Raw genomic sequence first — 12,149 nt, forward strand, 5'->3', positions numbered from 1 at the left:
TTCCATAGAACTGGAAAATGAAGGGCAGGGAGACCTCTATCTTCACCTCCCACTGATAGAGGGGCCTTGACCAGAAGTGCCAAAACCCACCCTGAGCTATTGATTCTGCTGAATACCCACTCAGAATATCAATCCAGAAGGAATATTTTGACTTTTTATTATAAAAACTTGCAAACATACCCCAAAGTAGACAAAATAGTATAGCCCACCCATATTCCCTGTCACTTAGATTTTACAATTACTAACATTTTTCCATTTTGCTTCATCCTTTTTTCTCTGAAGTATTTTTGAGTAGATTACAGGTATCATGATATTTCACCTCTAAATATCTCACTATGAATCTCTATGGGGAATTCTTTTTGAAAAACCAAGACATTTTATTATGTGAAATTTCAAACATACTTTGTAGAGAGAATGGTATGATGAATCTCCACATGTTTATCACTCAACTTCAATTATCAATCTTTTGCCAGACTTAAAAACATCTTTTTGAATGATGGCTGAGTTGGCACAAAAATAAGGAAAAATTCTTAATTGCCCAGAAATTATAGAAACTTGAATTGAGACAAGGAAGTGAGTTCTGAAGCTGGAGTTTCTGTTGGAACAAATCCCAGTTCACTGGTGGTCCAGAACTTGGGCTTTAAAGGGCCACAAGTGACAGGGGGACAAAGAATAGGACAGGAAGTCGGATCAGAGACCTTTGAAAGGTGACATCTTTACTGAGTGAATGAGAAAATATTTCACCTGCCACAAAAGGAGGTGGTAGACATATGTATATGGCTTAGCTTTGGCTCTGTGTGGAAGGGAAAAAAAGAAAACATGTTTTCTTGAGAGGTCCGAACCACAGCCCTGGTATACTTGGATTCGGGGCCAGAAGTTTTAGAAGGCCCTAAAAGATTCCAAGCTGAAATTTAGTATCCACTGGCAGAGGCAAACAAGCTTCTTTGGAGGAATATACTTGAAAGCCAAACTTTATTTTTTTATTTTTATTTTACATTGGAGTATAGTTGGTTAACAATGTTGTGTTAGTTTCAGGTGTACAGCAAAGTGATTCAGTTATACATTTCTATGTATCCATTCTTTTTCAGTTTCTTTTCCCATTTAGGTTCTTGCAGAGTATTGAGCAGAGTTCCCTGTGCTAGACACAGAGTTCCCTGTGCTATATCCTTGTTGGTTATCTATTTTAAATACAGCAGTGTGTACATGTCAATCCCAAACTCCCAATCTATCCCTCCCCTTTCCCCTTCCCCCCAGTAACCATAAGTTCATTCTCTAAGTTCATTCTCTAAGTCTGTGAGTCTCTTTCTGTTTGAAAGCCAAAGTTTAAATAACTTCCCCAGACAAAGTTCCAAGGAAGCTAAACTCACAGTCAAAAATCACAAAATACACAGGGAAATAAACTACCATGAGAGTTAGCAGATACTACAAACTACAAATCGGACCTGCAGAGACAGCATATGTTAGAACTATCAGATATAGAATATAAAAAAATTATGTTTAATATGTTTTTAAAATAAAAGAGTATTAAAAAGAAACTAAAAATACCTAGCATGGGTGTGGAAAATGGTACAACTTTGGAAAATTATTTGGCAGGTTTTCTTTGTTGATTTTTTTGGCTTTTTTGGCCATGCCATGTGGCTTGCAGAATCTTAGTTCCCTGACCAGGGAGTGAACCCAGGCCCCGGCAATGAGGGCGCTGAGTCCTAACCACTGGACAGCAGGGGATTCCCTTGACAATTTTAAATAAAATTAAAATGTACCCATTCAGCCGTTCTACTCCTGGGTATATACCCAAGAGAAAGGAGTGCATATGTCTACAAAAAGACATTATTCATAATCATCAAAACCTTGAAACAATCTACATGCCCATCAACAGTAGGGTGAACAAATAAATTATTAGATTCATACAATGGAATTCAGTAAGAATGAACAATGGATCATGTAACAACATGGATAGATCTTAGATATATTATTGGGTTGATAGAAGTCAGAATAATGGTTACCTCTGAGGGATTCCTGCCTGGAAAGTAGCAGAGTGGAACATTCTGAGGTCCTAGAAATGTTCTGTATTTAAATTTGGGGACTTCCTTGGTGGCGCGGTGGTTAAGAATCCGCCTGCCAATGCAGGGGACATGGGTTCGAGCCCTGGTCCGGGAAGATTCCACATGCTGTGGAGCAACTAAGCCCATGAGCCATAACTACTTAAGCCCGCACGCCTAGAGCCTGTGCTCCACAACAAGAGAAGCCACCGCAACGAGAAGCCTGAGCACCGCAATGAAGAGTAAAGCCAGCGCGCAGCAACGAAGACCCAATGCAGCCAAAACTAAATAAATATTTAAAAATAAATAAATAAGTAAATAAATTTGCTGGTGTTTACATGGATACACACATATGTAAAAATTCATCATGAAGTACACTTAAGATTTATGCATTTTACAATATGTAAATTATACCTCGGTATACACAGAAGGGACCTAGTCAATTTGGAAAAGTATAAGGGAGAAATATAAACTAAAATCACTGAAATTAGAAACTCAATTTATAGGAAATTAGTAGATTAGACATAACAGAAGAGAGAAATCATGAACTGATAGGCCTAAAGAGTTGAAGAAATACACCACAAAGAGAGGCAAAGATGTAAAAATTATTGAGAGGTTAAGAGATATGCAGGATGGTCCATGAAGATTATATCTAATCAGGATTCTAGAAGTAGAGGATAGAGGTCATGGGGCAGAGGCATCATTTGAAGAGCTAATGGCTAAGAATTTTTCAAAATCGATGAGTGACACCAATACTTGGATTAGGGAAGCCCATTAAATTTCTACAAGATAAATAAAAGAAATCCACACATATAGACAATGTAATTGCAGAATACATAAGGAAAAGAGATCTTAAAAGTAGCCAGAGGGAAAAAACAGATTATTACAAAGCGATGACAATAGGGCTGACAAGCAACTGTCAACAATGGGTGCCAGGAGAGAGTGGAATATATCTTCAAAGTACTGAGAGAAATTAATTTACAATCCAGAATTGTATTGCTAGCAAAAGTGGTCTTTCAAGAAAAGGAGTGAAATAAAGACATATTGGGGCAAATCAAAAATGAAAATTTCTACCAATCAACTTTCACTGAAGGAATTTCAGGCAGAAAGAAAATTATTGCAGAAGGAAAGTCTGAGATGAAGGGATGAATGGTGAGTAAAGTTAATATGACAAATACTGACTGATTCAAAAATGGGCAAAGATTTGAACAGACATTTCTCCAAAGAAAATATACAAATGGCCAACGAGCACATGAAAAAATGCTCAACTTCACTAATCATTAGGAAAATGTAAACCAAAACTACAACAAGACAGTACCTCACACCCATTAAGACGGCTACTATCAATAAGACAGAAAATAACAAGTGTTGGCAAAGAAGTGAAGAAATTGGAAGGCTTGTGCACTGCTGGTAAGAATGTAAAATGGGGTAGCCTCTGTGGAGGACAGCATAGCAGTTCCTCAAAAACTTAAAAGTAGAAGTATTATACGATCCAGCAAGTCTACTTCTGGGTGTATACCCAAAAGAATTGAAAACAGAGTTGTGAAGAGATATTTGTACATCCATATTCATTGCAGCATTATTCACAATAGCTAATATGTAGAAGCAATTCAAGTATCCATCAACAGATGAATGAATAAGCAAAATATGGTATACACATACAATGGAATATCATTAAGCCTTAAAAATGAAGGAAATTTTGCAATATGCTAGGACATGGATGAACCTTGAGGACAATATGCTAAATGAAATAAACCAATCACAAAAATTAAATACTGCATGATTCCACTTATATAGGATACTTAGAATAGTCAAAATCATAGAGACAGAAAATAGAATGGTGATTGCCAGGGACTGGGGCGAAGGGAAAATGGGGAGTTATTTTTTAATGGGTAGAGAATTTTAGCTTTGCAAGATGAAAAGAGTTTTGGAGATGGATGGTGGTGGTGGTTGAACAACAGTATGAACGTACTTAATACCACTGACCTGTACACTTAAAAATGGTTAAGGTGGTAAATGTTATGTTATGTGTATTCTACCATAATAAAAATAATTTTTAAAATAAATACATAAATAATAAATAAACAAATGATGGCATAGCAAGTAGTGTGTGTATATCCTAAAATATGTCTTTCTGGCAAAATAAAAACTTTGCAACACACCAATCTAAAATATAAATATTGACTATAAAACCTTAATGTTCCTGTATAATTTGTAGGACTAAATAAACCCTAAATATTGAACAATAGCACATTAGTTGGGGTGGAGTGGTAGCCAATTAAAGCATATTTGGATCATGTATTTTTCTGAAGAAAGGTAAAGAGAGTGATTAACTTTAGATATTTGGAAGTTACATATGCCTGATAAGATGTCTAGGGTAACCACCAAAAGAACAGAAACAGGGTATTATTTCCAAATTAGTAAGAGAGGAAAAAATAGAATTTTCAAAATCTAGGATGAAAGATAATTAAAGAACAATAAAACGTCTTCTTAATAAAAACTGTAGTCAGTGGGAAAATCTGAAATCCATGGTTTCTAGGCTATTGCAGTAGAATGCCACTAGGCTGAAAGAGCCCTGCTCTGGGACATTAATCTGGTTAGAAAATAACTGAGAAAACATGGAAAGTGTCATAACAAGAAGTGTTAGAGAATCTGTCATTGGCATTCTCTTCCTGGAGATGGAACACAATCACTGAGCAATTCTAAATAAATACTTAAATCACAGGAAATTAAAACGTGATGTCAAAACAAAAGTTTGAGTTTCTATATTTCACAAAAATTTCTAAGAGTTCACCATCAAATTATGATGCCAATAGTACTGTGAGGAGTAATCACGTATTTCACCGTCAAGAGTTAATCAGGGTTGAGGTGAGGATTGGTATAGAGAGTAACACATTTCAAGCCAAGGTTCTGTACATGGTTTGAAATTTATGAAAGAAAGTAATAGGCCTTTTCAATCTGAAACTACCTTCAAAGTACAAAAACTTCAAGGAGAATTAAAATATTCTTTTAAAACCTTTGTATCCAGATTGCTGATAGATGGGACAGAGCGTTGTAAAAGATGTGCTAATTTTTACCCATTCTATGGAATGGGTATTTTTGTTACTCTGCTAACAAGAATTCAGGAATAAAAAAACCTGAAAAAATTACTCGAAATTTCAGACAACCAGAAACAATTTGGTATAGTTTTTTAGTAAACATCTACTTTTTGGTGACATTGTCTCTTATAAACTTTTATTTGATTAACTGAAGCATAACGAGGAAAGTAGAAGGTATCTACAGTTGAAAATGAAAACTGTGTGTATCAAGGGGATAGGGAATCTAATTTGTGAACAAAAGGAATTGTTTTGAATTGGAAATCAAAAAGAAATATCAACTAATTTAAGTTGGTTTCTACAAACTGTGCACACTTACCATGAAACTTAAGCAAGTTGCTTAATCTTTCAGTGCCAGCTTCCTTTTTTGAAAAATGGGAATAAATCATAGAACCTGCCTTGAGTATATAAATGCAAAGCACATAAAATAGTGTCTAGCACATAGCAAGTATTTAGAATTATTAAGAAAATAATATAGACATTGTTTCCTTAAATTACTCATGAGATACAATAAGACAACTGATGGTATAATAACACTAAACTCTCAACCTGTGCAAGCTTCCTGCAGAAAATGTCCCAGGCCATGTTAATTAAGCAGATGTTCCTGGGTGCCATGGCTATGGATGAGATCACGGGGAGGCTCATGTATGGGATTATTATGGAAGCTGATTTTAATAAAATGCGTGGCTATATCTACATGGAAGCTGCTGACACCAGTGAAAGATTTAATGTTGTTGCCACAACGTTTACGGAGGATGATCCAAGAACTTTATGCACACGTTGTCATGTACGTCTTGGGGATTTAATGGTGTGGAGGTTTGTTGGGATTGAAAGAAGTCCGCAGTGATCTCAGTACTGTCAATTCTTTGCATGACACTCTTCATGCATCTCTGAAAAGCTGGCAAATTTTCAAAACATTTGTAAGCGGAGTGAAGGCATAACATACAGGAAGCTCCAAGGTTGTTGAAAACATGTTGGATTGCTGGTTATGACTGAGGGACTTCTGCAGATTATTCAAACATGCGAAGTTGTATCAAGCTATTCTTGAAATGCGCAGGCGGCTGGTGCGGTGAGGCTGACTTTGGTTTCCAAATTTGAATTCACCTTTGTTTACAAATTTTAACAAATTTTAAACAAAGGGATAAGCACTGCAGGCATTTTTTTTTTCCCCTAAAGAGCTTCCAATGAAGCTATAGACATTTTTCTCTTTGCCATCAAAGTTAGAAGCAAAATTTTATGGTTTATCATCTGAGAGAAGTGATAAATATTTCAAAACCATTTGGGATAGAATGGAGAAATTATGCCAAAAAGTAATCCCCAAGGATTTCAAAGTGGGAAAAATTGTTTTAAGAAAAAAAAGTTCATGGTAATTCAGGTAAGACATTTCTGCTACTACATAAAAAAGTATAATAAATGTTTATTTCTAATAAATAGTAGTCATATTGCTAAATTTGTGTTTTCAAAAACCAGTAATAGCTGGTTAATAAAATGAAAGAAATTTCAGAAACACTATCTTGTGGAACAGTATATTAAATGAAGCTAAAAATGTGCAAGAATTTTCAGTGTGCCTGCCATGCCCACCCTTCCATACACCCCTACTGTCCTGGGTGAACCACAGGCCCTCCTGCTGGCCACAGCTGATTGGACTGAGGTGGTCACCATAAGCTTGCTCGTGACCTTGATTTGGAGCTGGGCTCAAACAATGAGATTGTCTCTCAGGCATTTGAGTTAAGTGACTCAGAGGGAAATGACACCTGGTAGTGTGCAGAGGGGCAGAGAGTACAGCAATCCAGAAGGTGGGGACAGTGCCTGTAGCCCCTGAGGGCTGGGCCGCCGAGTGAGCCCAGGGTAGCAGCCCATGCAGAAAGGCCATCCTGGCTTCAGGCCGAGGGCCTGTTGTACTTAAGGTCAGGAGCACAGCCGTATCGTGGGACTGCTCCACCTGTGTCTGTCTCCTTTAGTCTTTGAGAACACTCATCGTGTTTTTTTTTTTTTTTTTTTTGAAACTCATCATGTTTTGTTATCTCGTGTCCTCCTACTGCAGATGTTCACCAGGCTTCTTGGTAAATGGATTAATAAGGATAAGAGGACAGTTAGGAAATCTGCTGGGTGAGAGATGTGATGAGTGTGATAGATACTTCAGGAGAGGACTCTCGACCTCGTACTGGATCCCCTGGCAGGTGGCCTTGAGTATTGGTGGCATCAGTGGCGGGGAGGGGCCTGGAAGAAGACCGTGAGACAGGCTTGAGAAGTCTCAGGAGCCTGGGGCTGAGGATAGGGGCCTGTTAATGTAGACACTCATCCCCAGGAGAGCAGCCCCGTGTGAGCTCAGTGCCTCAGCCCCAGTGCTTCACAGACATTGGCCATGTGGCCTCACCCACTCTTAATAGACCACGGGCCACCCAGCTAGCTGGTGTCCCTGTCCTCACACGCCGTACCCCTCAGTGCTTCTGCCTTCCGCCTCCCATCAGTGCGAACCCTGCTCAACTTTCAACGCCTCTTCTAACCTCACTTCTCCCAGGCAGCCTTCCCCACCCTCCTTCCCCTAAATGGTGCCCTTTGGAGTCTTCAGGCCTCCACTCACGCTTGAATTTGTTAACTCAGGAAAGGCATGTGGCAAAAACCCGGGACTCCCCGGGGCCATAGCATGAAAAGAACAAGGCAGCCACTGCCCTCGATTCCCACACCAGCCATTTAGGCCCTCCTCAACCCCCTTTTTGCCTCATTCCATGACCCGTCCCCCAATGAGAAAGGAGAGCCAGAAGACGTTCTTTTCTCCCACATCCACGTCTGGGTTTCCGGTCCTCCACCTCCCATGTCCAGGGGGCCTGTGGTTTCAGCTGTTCTCTTTCCTTCTGCCTCTGCAAAGGCACAGGATGCTTCTCCCAGGCTGCAGCCCATCCTCTCACCTCCACCCGGCCCCAGGGACACCCCGTCTCTCCCTGATGCTGCAGCATCAGCCTGGGCCCACCCCCAGCACCCGGTAGCCAACCACACTTTAACGAGCACATCCGTGCTCAGGTGTGGCGAGCCCACAACTCTCAGTAGGCTGGGGCGAGCCTCTCGTTATCCTAATGAGCCGGCTGGCAGCTCTTCTGGAGACCCCCTCTCTTTCTCAAGGGATCACAGACTTTGTCCTCTCAGTTACACCACTGGGTCTGCATTGCCCTTCCCACCCTGCTGCCACCTGCAGCTCAGGTCTCAACATTGCTGCTCCCATTCATTCCCTGTAGTCTGGGAGGCTGATTCCAGACCTTGACCAGTCTGATGTGCTCAGTGCTGACACTGTGGTTGGTGGAATTTCTGGTTGCTTAGACATGAACCACGAAAAAGGCCAGGACATGCTAAGCCAAGCTTTCTCTTGCTGCAGTGGAAGTCCTATCTCACTTCTTTCAGTGCAATGTGCTCTTCCTCCAGGAAGCCTCCCTGATTACTCTAAATCTAACTCAGCCTGGATCTACCAGTTCTCTCCAGAGAAGTCTGAAGCTCACAAATGATTCTGTAACACGTGTTCACCTTTTGCATCTCTGTAAGACCTTTATAAATGTATAGAATGATGTGATTATGCACTTTCCCAATATTCGACAGATATTTACTGATCACCCACTGTGTGCCAAGAATTGTCCTTGGTGCTGAGGACAAAGCAGTGAGCGAAACAAAGCATGGTTGCCCTGTCATGGAGCTTAACTCGTAGCATGTTGGGTGAAACAGAGCAAGCAGCCAGACATTGATGGTACAGCGTGAGCCGTGTTGAGCGGGTGGCAGGAGGTGTTTTGGGAGCAACATGGCAGGAGCGCGATAGCAAAGATGCCAACCATTTCTTGTTCCACCCAAACCCCGATCTGAGGAAACTTTGGTCCAAACAATCATATTCTGCACTGTGTGAGCCATACAACCCCAAAATGAAGGAGACCCAACAAGACAGGCCCCTAGGCCAAGCTTAAGCAAGGAGTGGGATAGGTCAAGGGAGGCCGCTGGGGCTGTGAAGGATCAGGAAGACTTAGTCACCCAGGAGAGGAGAGGGAAGGAGTTTCCTGGAGGTAAGAGTGTTTGTCACGGTGTAAGACCTCCAGGGGTCTTACAACTGCCCTCACCGCAGCATGAGCAAAACAGTAGACATTTGATAGAAGAAACAGCAGAGCTACATTTGCTTTGAACAGTATAAATCCTTCCTTCCCTCCTTCCTTCTTTCTTTCTCTCTCTTTCTCTGTTTATTCTCTCATTACATTTAATTCATAATGCCAAGGAAATGAATTTTCACTGTGGAAAATTATTAATATATTGTAAAGCAAAAAGTGTTACATAAAAATTCTTCAAAATTCCACCACTCAGATATCATTATTGTAAAAATCTTACTGTTATTAATATTAATAGTAGCTAATATTTATTGAGCTCTTTCTAGATACAAGGCCCTATTCTACGAGTTTCCATGCATTATCCTCATGACACTAGTAGATGAGTACTCTTTGTAAGTCAACCTAGCAGATAGATGAGGAGACTGAGACATGGTCTAAGCAGGAGACAAAACTGTGACATGAATCCAGGCAGGTGATAAGCAACTTGAATGATAAGCAGTGTTAGATTTTTGTTGTACATATTTATGGTCTTTTAAAAAAGATCATAATCAAATATGGACTCCTCTTCTGTTTCTTTTTACAAATATACTTTGAAGAAATTTCAAGTGACATATAGTCATACTTAATATACTTTATATAGATCAAGTCATACATTTGTGTTGGAGAAAGTAAAAAATACAGATGATTGTAACAAGGAAAACAAAAATCATTTGTGATCCTCCCACCCGAAAGACTGCTGTTTACATTTAGGATCTATCCTCCATTCCTGGAATGAATTTAGGATTAGGAACATAGCTGCAGCTCCTAAACCACGCAACATCACCCAGGGAGCCTTTTAATGAGCTGGGAGGCCACGTTAGCATTCGGCAGTCGGGCACACACTGGAGGATGTGAATTATGTTGGAAACCCTGAAGAACACTTCTGTCTGATGCAGATGAATATGTTACAGACTGTAAGGTTAAACGCTGCACAAAGTCTTTATAAACACCCTGGTGGCAGCGGAAAGGGAGCCGGGCCAGGGGTAAATAGAGCTGGACTCTCCTCCAGAGATGCACGAGCAGGAGAAGTCATTTCCCGTCTGAGCCTCAGTTTCCTCATCTGTACAATGAGCTGCTACGTTTCGAGGAATGAGTGAATGTCAGCAGAGTTTCATTTCTGGGTTATCTGCTGCGTTTTGGACGATTCCTGACACAGTTCCCACCCAGCTCTGGCACGAAAGAGAAGAAGGCCAGTATTATGAAAGAAACTGGGGTCAGGGAACACCAAAGGCTTAAGGATGCCCAAAGGAGGGTGTGAGCTCTATTTCCCTGGAGGGCTGGGCCAGCCGAGCCGATTAGGGGCCCGGAGCAGCTGTGGGCAGAGGGAGGCTGCTGGGAGTGAGGGGATTCAAACGGCTCTTTCCCACCCTCTCCCCCACCAGCCTGCTCTGTGTAAAAATTCCAAACTCCCAATCAAACCCCATCTCTTTTCTTCTTTCATTCACCTGCCCATCTTCCTCTCCTCTTCTCTCCTTTTCTATCCAAACTCATAATTAATCGCTCAAGGCAAAAGTAATGAATGTTAATTGGCCATCTGTAGGAAGACTAATTAAAATCTACCACGCTGGGGTTTCAAACATACCTATAGCAACGGAGTGAATCGGGAATGAGGCGAGGAGGGACTGAGGTAACAGCTGAAAGACTGCAAAACACCATTGGGCTTAGGTGTGAGGGAACAACGCCAGAGAGGGGCTGAGATGCTGGAGAGAGGGAGAGAGAGGAGGGAGAGAAAGAAAGGGAGAGAGAGAGAGAGAGGGAGAGAGAGAGAGAAAGAAAGAAACTTATTTGATTTATTCTTACCACTGCAGGACCTGGCATTTTGTTGCTTTCTGTTTTGTATTTAACAAACACATTTATACATTTCCTTCTCACTGGACATGGCTTAAGGGGTGGCTGGAGTTTGTCAGCACACAATTGTCCCTCAGTCACAGGCCCGAACACACCCCTTTATTCAAGTACACCTGCATTTGTCAAAATCACACACACACACCCATGCTGGTTAAATCTCATGCACAGCTTTGCACAGGTTCAGGCTTGCCAGGTCATACCCTGTCTCATGTATACACATGCACACCCAGTTATAAGCTGAGAGCAACCAGGGACGTGTGGTTACACACAATCACACGTAATCACGTCTGCTGTATGCATACGTGGTTTAAACATACAAACCAACTGTCATGCAAATATAAAAGCAGGTGTGCACTCACAGTAGTTTACACTTACACTCAAATTCACACAGTTGCCTTCTAGGTATGTGTAGACAGACACCCAGACCAACATTTGCATGCAAACAGTGTTACCTGGCAAGTTTTACATCAAAACTTTTATACACAGGTATACACACAATTACACAAATTCCCCCTCTTTGCATAAGCAGAGCCAAATATTCAAGTGTCCATATAACCAGTACTAATACTAAGGCGGCAAACAGTGACACACACACATTTGGCTGGGGGCCAGGGCAGGCCCATGTGTGCTTCATATGTATCCATATATGTGCATACAGAGACCCTGGCCCCAGGAAAGAACACACCCTGCATGACGACCACTCACCCTCCTGAGAACACAGGGCTGGAGCCACAGACGCAAGGGCTTAGGCCTCATGTCCTCTCTCGGAACGCCCTGCTCTGAGCAACACAGGCACCTACAGCCTGCCTAGAATGTCCCAGCCAACGTTTGGGCAGAAAGGATGGTGGATCTGGGGAAAGAGGGAGAGATGCCCTGGGGGTCATGATGGGCTTTGATGAGGCAGGTCACGGGTGAGGCTGCCGGCGGGTGGGATGGGTGGCAGGGCCTTTGCACTCCCCATATCTTGACAGGGTCAGTTCTGTGGGTCTGGGGAGGCTTCCACTAGTGGGCCTGGAACTGTGGGAAGAGCTTTGACCCAGGGGCTGGGTCCC

The sequence above is a fragment of the Balaenoptera physalus genome (genome assembly GCF_965194825.1).
Source record: "Balaenoptera physalus genome assembly, chromosome: 15".
NCBI lineage: Eukaryota > Metazoa > Chordata > Mammalia > Artiodactyla > Balaenopteridae > Balaenoptera > Balaenoptera physalus.